The sequence below is a fragment of the Apis laboriosa genome, unplaced genomic scaffold (genome assembly GCF_014066325.1).
Source record: "Apis laboriosa isolate Shangri-la unplaced genomic scaffold, ASM1406632v1 scaffold45_cov149, whole genome shotgun sequence".
NCBI classification, from domain to species: domain Eukaryota; kingdom Metazoa; phylum Arthropoda; class Insecta; order Hymenoptera; family Apidae; genus Apis; species Apis laboriosa.
Window position 1 is genome coordinate 366832 of NW_025223361.1, and position 12543 is coordinate 379374.

At 35.0% G+C, this 12543-nt stretch overlaps 1 protein-coding gene and 1 long non-coding RNA gene across 3 annotated transcripts in view; one reads left to right on the plus strand and one right to left on the minus strand.

Annotated features, from left to right (window-relative positions):
- LOC122716410 (formin-binding protein 1-like) overlaps positions 1-12543 on the minus strand; it is a 39372-nt gene that overhangs the window by 10901 nt on the left and 15928 nt on the right. The gene's annotated exons all lie outside the window — the stretch shown is intronic.
- Positions 10-3987, plus strand: LOC122716436. Its single transcript, XR_006347023.1, has 4 exons — positions 10-135; positions 223-886; positions 3304-3487; positions 3893-3987. It is a non-coding gene; the product is annotated as an uncharacterized LOC122716436 (long non-coding RNA).

Below are 12543 nucleotides of genomic sequence, written 5' to 3' on the forward strand. Positions count from 1 at the left end.
TACCTACAATCGATAAAACACGTGTTACATATAACATGATCGTAAATCGAAGCACTGTATACAGTGCCATCTATAAATGATATACAGATCGGAACATCGTATTTTATCCATTTCAACAAGAGGATCTAAGTTAAGGTAAACTTGCGCTGTCGTAAATAACATTTCTGCCAGACGTTTGAAACACGTAAGTAACTTTTGATTTTACGACGCCTTTTCTTTCAGCAACGCCACGCGTGCCAACCGTCATCAATCGAATGTCTGATTCATTCACGTAAATGGAGAGGAAACTCTGTACTTGTTCTCTGGATCGTGGAATATCGTATTCTCGGCTGAAAAACGATTCGCCTCGCGTGATGAACCGAAAACGATTAACTAACATAAAACGGCTGCGACACGAAGAAGTTGCTCAAGGTTCTGGGAACGCGAAAGAAAGAAAACGACGTGGCTGGTGTTACGGAAGCTTAATCGTTCAAGGACGATCCTGGCCTTTCAACATTTACGCTTAGTCGCGGCTTAAGGACAAATCTAAGGTATCGAGCATCGACAACGTTTAACTTGGATCGTGTTCAGGGAAAGAGAGTGGAAAGAATGACGGGGGGAGGGGAAGGCTGATCGAGTCGCCTATACTCTCTTGGCATTCGAAACGCGTTACTTTCATTTCTAACAAGTAGCCATTCAAGGGCCACGCACTGATTGTGAGACGTTGGTAGTCACACGCGTCCATGTGTGTACAGGAGAGAGATATGGTTGATCGATGGCTCTTTCCTTTCCCGAGATCCCCATCTCGAGGATCCAACCGTGCAAAAAGGAAACCGGGAGAAAAAAAAACGAAACGAGATCGATGTCACATGTCCAGGATATATCTGGTCTCTCAGGACGTATTAAGGTAATTAGTTAATAGAAGCGTCTCACGGTGGTTATAAAATATGGAAAACAAAGATAGAAAACGCAAGTCATCAAATCATACGGTTTCACAATTAATTAATCAGCCGTTGATGACCACTCTCTGTGTTATGTACTTTAAACATGCTATGATATAGTATCATTATGAAGTCACGTTGCATTTCAATCATCTGTGTGGACTAAATTTAATTAAGCGGGATTGCTTTATTACTATGTTCTAAAATCCTATTTTACATCATTTTATTAATATTCAAAAATATCTAAATACTTCTTTATTTTTGATAAAATATACTTTAATTAAAGTATACATATACATAATTTTATTCTTAGTCAGAATATCATAATGCTATAAAAGTAATTTGTAAAAATATATAGTATTAATAATGAAAAGACTCTTTCATTATTTGAGAAGCTGTATTCTTTAAGTTATACAGGATGTTGATATATTCGTAAAGCTTTGGAGAGTCGATTCTAGATGCCAAAATACACACAGAAGTTAGTATACAAAAATATCGATGGAGGGTTATTTATTGAATCATAAATAGTTTTACGTTAGACGAAGTGAGATGGAAATAGAATCAGACGTCTCTATCTCTGTCACACTTACCATTCTATCCCCGTCTTGCTTCGTCTAACTGCACACTTAAATTGGTTATAACTTAATAAATAAGCCTCGACCCATATTTTTGTACTCCAATTTTTATATTGCATTCAACCTCTTGCATTATCTCTTCCCTCCAAAACAATTCTTGCATTCATCTACATTCTATCTATATTAAATCTAACAGCAATATAATTATATCGATAAATATATCGATAAATCTATATATTTAATTCTAATGTAGATATTTACCGCCAAATTTTATTATTTAACCTTAATTATTAATTCTTACTATTCCGTAAGAAGATTACGTTATAAATGTAACCACTGTACAAAAGTGTTGTAACATCTGAGTTGACCAAAGTACACAATCTAATGTTACGAAGTTGCGGAGGAAGACTTAGCTCGTATTGATTCGAGACAACCTCGTTTTGTCGTCGCAAACAGGAATATCCGGGCGATCAAGCTAATCGTACCAAGTATAATATGATACTCGCACGCGTAGCGATACACAGAAGTGAGTGATACGATACTATTGGCACCGATACACGTTTAAATCAGATATCCAGTAAATCGAACGTATGTATGTCGCGGAGCCGATCGCAAATCTATCCGTCGGCGGCGATCCATCGTGTAAAACGTAATTTTTCTCCTCGCGACTTTCTCATTGTGATAACTGTACGGGATCGACGATTTGCAGCTAAGTAACGGAGAACTAGTAGAGCAGGTGATAATTTGACTTGGACTTTCGAACGTAACAGGAAAACCTATCATTTTTTTTTTTTTTTTTATCCTTTTCCCGTCGAACCGCTCTCCGTTCTATCTCCGATTTTATTTTCACACCGCCTTGGATATCGACGGTTTAATTATTGGACTGGCATTAGGTCTTAGGTCGTTTTTATCGGAGAAAACACGAATATTACGTAAATCGGTTTGAAGGGAAACACGTTACATTCGGAACAGGATATTGCGCCAATTGAAAGATACGAAAAACGAATATCGATAGAAAAGCGTGTAATATTGTACCCGTGAAAAGTTAATCTGAATAAAACGATTACTTTGGATTAAATAGTATTCAAGGATTAAGAGGCGAAATATTGAATTGGAAAGTTTTTGATAAATTAATTTTAAATGGTGTTAAGTAAGTAATTACGATAATTAGAGACAATTGTAAGTGTTAAAATATGCGTGAAAAATAGGCAATTGAAGATGACATCAATTCTTATGTACAAAGATTTGCATTATTATACATCTATTTCACTAAAAGATAGCATATACACATATGCTCATAGATTTCCATAAAGCATAGATCTTTAATAAGAATAAAATCTTTCAGAATAATTCGAACTATTTAAAAACCAAATATACAATTGAACGTTTTATTTTATTAAATATTATAAACCAACATTTTTATCTAACTTTAACAACTCGATATTTTCCAAATTATTTAACACAAACTTTTTAACTAGCGGTTAAAAAAAAAAACTGTTCACGAGATAATTTAACTTTCCACGTAGGAATTAATCTCTGATAAATAGCGATTAAAACAACGCGCAAAGGCAAACAACCCCAAAGAGCCGCGTGAAGTGTGTAAATAGAATTTCAAGTAGCGTATTCCGTTTCGACGATCGAAGCTGTTCGATTATCAACCGGTAGTACGCGAATGAAATTATAGCCCATTATCCAGAATCGATTTCTCGGCGAGCAAAGCCCCCCACGGTCACCATGTACACACGGTTGTACATGGACGAATCGAGCCGAGTTTCCCCACGACCAATCCTGCGTTTTCTGTACCGCAGGTCGATAGATGAAAAACGCCACGACCGCCGCCCTATGACTCACCCCTTGGGCTCGATCTTTTTCAAAGAGGTGCACTTGCACACACCGGCCTAACCTTGCCAAGCGCGGACTATTCAGGTCGGGTTAGGTCATCCCCTGGAGATAAATACAGACTTTCCATTATATGTGTACAGGATGAATCAGGTATGAGTAGGCAGGTATTTGGTTAAAAAGAAATGAGTCGAAAAAGTAGGAAACTACATTTTTTTTTTTTTTTTCAAAAAGTTTCGAGTTCTCGAATTTTGAAATTTTTTTTTGGATTGTGTGTGTGTTTTTTTTTCTTATGATTCGAAATTATAATTTGTGTAAATAAATTACGTTTTACTTTTTTTTACATGCATGAACAGAACATTCGTAATATCAATTGATTTCTAGATATCAATTGATTTTTTTAGAATTGACACGATTTTACATCAATTGATCGCGATATTTTATAATAATGAATGAAGATGAAATATACGTTCAATCTTTTGCAAGATATTTTTGCATGCAGAATCATCTCTTGGTCGCATGTATCACTTATCCTGGGTCACCCTGTATATGTGACAGGTACCTTTGTGGGACTACCTGCCGCCGCTGCTACTTTCTTCTTACTTTTACCAGGCCTCGAGTTTCGGGCTTTCAAACTGGTCCACGACATCTTCGAGCAAATATCGCGACCAATATTTAAAGTCGTTAAAAAGATTTTTCGAAGGCAATTATAAATGAGTATAAAAAAATATATTTATATATCTTTACGTTACGACCAATATCTCAATCTCTTCGTGTCTTTTTTCTCTTCTTAATCATCTTTTCTAATTGAAAAATCGTTAAGAAGGTTTTTTTTCAAACCAATTATAATTACAAAAAAAAAATATTTGTAATATCCTTCTTTTTCCAATGAATCGTCTTCTTAGATTACACTTTTGCAATATAAAATTCTTCTATAACCATATAATAATTAATTAATCGCTTATCAAATTAATTAATACCATAAAATACTACAATAAATAAAACGATGTGCAGATATTTTTTCTGTATAGCTATCGCACACATTTTAAAGTATTACTGTAATTCTCTTGTGCTACATTTTCACGAATATTCCTTCTCGGTATAACCGGTTTAACGTACCGCTTCAAACACTTTAATCGAACAAAAAAAAAAAAAAAAAAAAAAAAAAAACGAAGGATGAAAAAAATTAAAAAAGATAATTCCTGAAACTTTGCAGAGAGAAGTTCAAAGATAAAACCAGAAAGGGATCTGTTAAAACAGGTCTAAGAAGCGCGTAACCGGGAGGTAACCTTTGATTAACTGAAATTCCTTTTCGTTTGCGTGCAACGGAAGTACGATCCTGTCGATGGTACCGAAAAATGCCCGTCGAATGCCCGACGAGGTTGGAAACGTTTCCAAGAGCAGGTCGGCGTTAATTAATTCGAGAAGAGCGAGCGGGAAAAGCGTTGTTCGCCGGTGGGAAAAAGCGAGAAAGACGGGCACCGTGAAAAATCAATAGCCTGGGCTTCTATATATATAAGCGAAAAGAAAAGAAAAAAAACTCTAACGTTTAAAAAAAAAAAAAAAAAAAGAAAAGGAAAAGGAAATGAAACCTTGTAAAAATAATTTAGATACAAGGGAACGCGTGCGATAAAGGTAGGGGGGGAAGGAAAGGGGGCCTCGAACAAGTGTGTATTATGAGTCATGAAATCGCGTTGGGGTGCTTTCGTACCCTCCACCACCACCTATTGATCCTGCATTTCTGTATACACACTCATGCGATTCCAAAGGAGCGATAAAGAGAATCAGGGAAACGAGGGCGATGGAAAACGGGGGACAGACAGACAGACAGACAGACAGACAGACAGACAGAGGAAACACAGGCGGGAGAAATTTGTCGTGCGAGAACACAAATGGATATATAAATGCTACTTGAAAAGATATTCGTTCGAGGGAACGAACAGGAAGGATTGTCGATAATACCTGTGTGTCGTTGGGATCGAGTTAACGATGGTTTAAAGCGATTTTAAAGCGATGAATTCCAACTATTTTGAAATTTTATATCTTTGCACTTATAAATTGATGTATAGTTTATATATTTTACACAGTTTCTAGTTTATTGCCGTCTCGTATGTTATCACTGTTTCTTTTGCGAATCATTGATTCACAGTTTGGATAAATATTGAAGATGTGCAAACAGCAGGATGTCGGTCAAATATTGATGAAGAGGATTGTAAGTGGAGGTGTGGCTCGAAGACGAGATATATTTTTAACGATTGAAAAAAAAGATGTTAATTCTTTTAAAAATAGAATTTTACAGTACTGCCACAATTTCAAAAAAAAAAAACTGAAAAAGAAGCCGTATAAAATTATTTTTGCTTTAACCTAAACACATTAAAAATAAAAACGTTTATTATTCACGGTGAATTGATGAATCTTTATTTATCAATTTTTTGATAAATCCTCTCTTGCAGCAATTATTTTTTCAAATTATCCTTGAATTCAAATCGTTCGAATTAAATAAAATATGTAGATAAAAATAAACAGTGGATAGATGAAAGAAAAGTGGGCCAAAGGAAAACAATGCAAGAACGGTCCATTGGCGTATACGCATCAAGACACGACGATATTCTACACCTTTATCTCTGTTCATAACCCGTCCCTGTGTACTAACCAGTGAAACACGAGAACACGAGGTGGCTGCATTTAATAAGCAGACGTTGAACCAAGCGTACGAACGCCTTTAACGTCGTTGACTCGTGCGGTGCATACGGGTGCATGCAACGTGTTCGAGGTGGTGCATACTTAGTTAAATGCACCCTGTGCGTGCACGCGCAATCGCATTGACGAAGAAGAAGAAGAAGAAAAAAGGAAAAAAAAAAGGAAAGAAAAGACTAATTGCCAGCACAGTCGCGATACTCGTCGACGTATAGATGTTACAAAGCTGCTGCATGATAGAAACGCTGAGAATGCGCCGTTGTCTTTAACCCTTTTGCATTCGAAGCGCGACTATCATTCGCCAATTCGAATGGAAATTCAGAGATTAAATCGACGGATATATGTTGCAATAAATGTGCTATTTATCATTTAAGATCCTTGGCAATGGCTCTTTTAAATATTTTCTATAAATTTGAAAATTGCAGAATCGAAATATCGTTCCTTTTATTCATTCTTTTTTTCATTTTCTTTGTTGTTCTTCTTTATTATCTATTCAAAGGCGAATTACAATCCTTATGTTCATTTTCTTCTGTTATTTGTTTTATTATTTATTGAGAGATGAAATTAAAATTCTTTGGGAAGGTTCTCTTATATGTTTCTTATAAAATTAATATTTCAGAATTATAAGTCCTCGTAAAGATTCTTTTATTTCTGCTATTTATTTTTTTTCATTCTCTTCCATTATATCTTTTATTTCCATATGTCTGAAATCGAACAATAATGTAATTTTTAAATTCAATTCCAAACGAAGCTATGACGAAATTCCTCCCACGTTTCAAAAATATTTCTTTCCCGCGAGTTACCATACGTAGGTAACACGTTTCACGAAAAATAAAAAAAAAATAAAATCAAAATTATAAATAAAATATATTTTTATATCATAATCTTTTTAAAATTTTTCGACAACAAACACAAATATATCCAAAAATATCCAATTGTCCAAAATTCTCCTCGACAAAGGAGAAGGAAAAAAAAATTATCGAGCACAAAGAATTAATGCAACCCAACGTGAATAATCCGCAGAAAGATACGCACGGTGCTTGCGGATGTCTCGCGAAAATAGCATGCTTAAACTCGCCGAACAGAGGAATGGCTGTCGCCGTATACGCGTTGCAACCAAACTATAAAACCTCAAATTCAGATTTCGCTCCTTAAATTATTCTTAAGGGTTCGAAACACACTCCACGACCCTCCTCCCTATCGGAGGATTGTTCGTTTTCGCGAAACGGGACAGGGTCGGAGTCGGCGACGCGAAAAAATACATCCAGAATTAGGTACCCTTGAATCTCTTCTTTGAAACAGCATACGGGGAACGAAAGCGAGTGCACTCGTCACTCAAACGCCGAAATTCAAACAACTTTCTTCCCCCAGCCTTTCTCTTCGATGACCTTCCGAGGACGTCGTTCCTCCACGCCAGTGTACGCATATGTATACTATGCTATCGTTCGAGAGTATCCGGACATATGTTCATTTCTAACAGAAAGTTATTTTAATTTTGAAATTGCTTTGAAAAGACAAAAGAAATTACAATGATTCGTTCTTGGGAACACGGTACATTTGTACCGTGAAATTAATTTAAGAAAATTCTTTTTTCTACTTCAATTAATCCTGTTAATTAATACGATATGAAAAAAATTCATTTTTATATAATATAGGATTAAAAAATATATATATATATTTATATATTTGAAATATAAAAATTCTTATTACATTAAATTGTTTCTATTGATATTCTCATGTCATTTCATTCAGATAGTTCAATTTATAAATTATTTATGTCTATTAAATTATAATATATATGAAAATAATAAATAAAAAATTAATATTTAATTTAAATGCATCTAAGCATTATTGTAATTTTATGTATAAGATAAATTTCAATTTACAACTGACTACTATTGACTCTGCAAAAAAAAAAATGATACATTAATTCATCTTTAATTTCTTACAAATTATTATATTACAAATTATAACTAATATATGCCAGGATATTTATGAAAGTAGTAAATACCTACGACATGTTCCACTCGAGACGGATGACGTGCGCGTAAATTCGCGTATACCCATACCTCCAAGATTTCCCTCGACGCCTCGACTTTTCACACGTTTTTGAGCATTTGCAGATCCTTGCACTTGAGCTTTTAAATAGACGTCATAAATCGTCCGCATTAATACAAGTGCTCGCTTCGATCGAAGACGAATCGTGGACCGGTCGCCGAAGATAAATCGTGCACGATCAATTTTCTAATTAAACGCCGCGCAAATTGGACGGGTCTCATAATGCCGCGCTTATTCCAGCCTTATCTACTTTCGTACAGCCTTCATTGTACACCTCGCCTATGTTATCGCCTATGCCCAATCTATTAGTTACAAAAACCTCAGGCGTCGACTTGTTTCTCTTCGAATTTCCGAGAAACGAGCAATAAAGAAGGAAATGGTAAAGGAAAATTACGATATTATGTTCCAGTTCTTTTCTCCGAAACCAGCGTCCGTTCGTTCAGTGGTTCTCAATCATTTTAATTAAATCGTTATTCTTTTTAACACTTATGCCATTAAAATAAAATAATCACATTTTCAATTAAATCATTATGATTCCGTTCAATCCTTTTGTGTCTCTACGTAAATTTTACTTTAGTGCTTTCAACATTCGATCTGTTTGGACAAAGGAATTTTATCTCAACTTGCACATTTGAATATTGCAAACAGGATTATTGCTTATTTATCAAATACACTTATTTGATAATAAAAATTAGATTTTACTCGCAATTTATGCACGATGATTCTCTTAACATGAATATTTTCTCAAAGGATACGCCGACGAGATAATTTCAAAGGTTTGATTACCGATTAATATGGCCGCCAAATATTTATAGATCGCGACTCTTTATTTATAAAATAACCATAGATCGAAAATGAATCTCAGCCTATAAATATTTGAGAACCGCTATTTTATATCCAATGTTACGTGATAAGAAAACATTCGTGTATCAACTTTTTCAAGTTACCTTCGTTAACGAAATTTCCTTTGGTCCAACGAGAAAATCTTTTACTGTTGAAAAAGATTCTTTTGCAATCGATATTTGGTAAATGAATTAAAATATTACAAAAGGAAATTACATCTTATAAGAGTAGAAAAACATTGCATCAAACTATCAATATTTTTATTATCAAATAAATATTATTACGATAAAATAATCAGATTATACTTTATCTGAATTTTAAAATCAGTTAATGTGCAGATAGATCTGATATATAATATGATTAGCATACGAGATAAGAAATCCAAATTTTCAAAAAATCCCAGATCGGGATGTACTATTGTAATTCTCGTAAACTAACGGTATGATGGGTAAACTTGTCCTTTGGAGAAGAGCGATGAGACAGAGACGGATTACAGAACAAAAAGCTCCAATCGCGATTCATCGTCCGACAACGAGAAAGTCGCGTGATCTGGACACCTTTTATCATTCGATCACACCAAGAATGACAACGAAGGAGCCACGAAATCATATGAGAATATGCTTTTCCTTTTTTATTTTTCGATTTTGTTTCAATTTTAAAAATTTTGTAAAAGCTCCTACATCGATTTATTTCAGCATAAAATCTATTTTAGGATATCTGTAAATTTCTATGTAAATATCTATGCTGTTAAATCTTCTTAAATATGATTTTAATTTGGTGATTTTATCTATGCATCGAACTGAACTTTCTCTTTCCAATCATACATCTCTTTTTCTTTCAATTCTGAACGAAATAATAGAGAAATATGAAAAAGAAAAGGTTCATAATTCGTTAATACCTATATTTTCAAAGTTATAAACAATATATGGAATCAAATCGAAACAAAAAATTATTTATAATTTTGAAAATATTAATTTTTCGATCCACTATCATTTTAGAACTTTTACACCATTTGACGTACTTTTTTTTTTTTTTTTAATCACCACGTATGCACACATAACGTAGAAAAAGATTATTTTTAATCGACAAATAACCACTCACACTTCCACGAATTCATTCGTCTTTTTATAGCTCGGTAAATCAACAGATCCGTACTCACTCGTAACCAGTACGAACCGCTAACTGTACGCAGAAATGCATAAACATAGATTGAATAATAGAAAACCTGTACCTCGAACCAGACGACAACTCTCCTTGCAAAGGTTGTTCGCGTGCGTCGCAATGCGTTTCGTATGCGTGTTATAGTATAATTTAACCCGTCAAAGATCATTGTCGCGCTAGCTATTCGAGCGGTTATATACCGACGATCAAAGAACACACGTAATTAACCGATGTATTATAGTTTGCTAATATTTTTCCTCCTGGTTAAGGTCGAAGACCTTGCGTCCCACGACCGAGCCCATTCATCCACTCCTACTGTATTAAGGTGAGCCAACGTCTAATTGCCAACTACGAAATATTTGCATCGCTGAAATCCGGTGAGTAAAGTGGGTCGACCGATAAAACAGTGCCAACAGGACAACTTCTTCCTTTTATCAGAAATTATTCCGATACGACACGTTACAATTTCTCCGATTACTCCGCCGGTCATGAAGTCAGAATTATCGGCAATACGCATAATGACCGGTATGCCGAGTAGTTTATTTATAGTCATTCGAGGCAGACAGCCACTATGAACGATGTAAACGTTTCACAGAGAAGTGACTGTGGAACGTCAGGGCTTATTGATCGTTACGTCTAGTACTATTCTGATTCGCTGTCTTGATTGTCAATGCACTAAAAAGAAAGAGGAACGATTCGAGGAAGGTTAAATTGATGCATTGAGCGTTAATATATTCATGGAACACATTTTTTTTGAAGGGTCGATTCCAGGAGCCAAAATAAATATGGTATGAAAAAATGTCGGTTGAAATCCTTGTCACACTACTCTCTTGCTTCGTAACGTACACTATTCTTGAACTACTTCGAAATCAACTCTCTCCGGACTTGTATATTCTCGTTTTAAAGACGATAAAAAAAGGACATATAAAACACGTTTCTTCTTTTTATAATTAGCCAAATATCATCATCCTTTTTTCACACACACTTTTTGAGGATGATAAAGATACAGATACGGGCCAAAATTCATGGCACGAGATCAAAATATACTTAATTATAACACTTCGAAACAACGCTTGACGATATACCAGAACGATCCCATCAGTTTCATTCATTCATTCATCCAACTCTAGCGGTATCACGCTCTTTCGACGCGCCATCTAGGTCCCTAGCATTGGTCGCCTAGTTTTCACGTGCCATACGGAGAGTAGAATAATAATTCTACGTTTCACAACATTTCCCCCGAAGACAATGGCCGGCCGTAGACGTTCCACCGTGACTTCACAGTGGAAGACGCTTGAAACGGAAAGGGATCTGAAGAGGTGGAAGAGAAGCGTGCCCAATTGTTCTTTGGAAAAAAAAAAAAGACCGGCCGTGTCGACAGAGGGCGGCCAGAAGCAACCCTGGGCCGGGTTAAGAGTTCTCTTCCCTCCCAACGACGCCACGTCTACCTTTCTCCACGCTAGACAGAGTGTTGGCAATTTGAAGAGTACAATTGTAACTATGCAACGCGTACGGATTAATTAGCGCGGAATCACCGGAATTTTTCGTTATTATCATTCTACGCGATCAATGACTCGGCAGACCTTCGCACAGTTTTTTTTTCTCTCCCTCTCGAAATAACGCGAGCAATCGGCACTCTCTCTGTCTCGTTCAGGATTCATTGTCTTTTTTTTTCCCCTCTTTTTTCGTCCTTCTCTCTCCGCGTGTCTCTCCCTCTCTCGTTTATTCAGCTATGCGACCGAGTGGAGTGAACGCGCTCTGGAGTATCACAGATAGTCATTTTAACGGAAACACGAGCGTATGGATGTTCATATATCGTGTTGTGTAATCTTTCGATGTGCACGAATCTTGAATATTTTTCGTGAATCGATCTAACACTGATTTATTTATTATTTCCTGTATGCGGTAGCATGTCTAATTCAATGATCATAATCATTTTGTTATATATAGTATTGATTCAAAAGACGGATACTTAAGAATTTAGAAAATTAATCCAATTATTATAATAGAAATTGAATTAATTTTTCTAACTGTTTTGGAAGAAGTATTGAAGAAGTGGATTTTCCATAATTATTAAGTCACAGCTTATTCTGCATATGAATGCATTTATGTATAGTGTAATAATTCAAAAAACAGCGATATATTTATCTAAACAAATTTAAATAATGTATATTAGATGTATATATGCATAACACGTACATTGTGACGTGTCTTTTTCAAATTTGTTTTCTTCGCACAAATTATATTGATTTACAATTAAAAATTATTGCTGTGACACAAATTATGGTAAATAAATGTATAATAAAAATCCATAGTTTATGGTTATTTGAATCAAACGTATTACGATTAAGATGCAAGATATATTTGAGAGTAATATCTTGAGAGAGAATTGCTCTCGAAAATATTTTTTATAAATAGCTAATTGAAAATGATTTTTACCATCATATTTA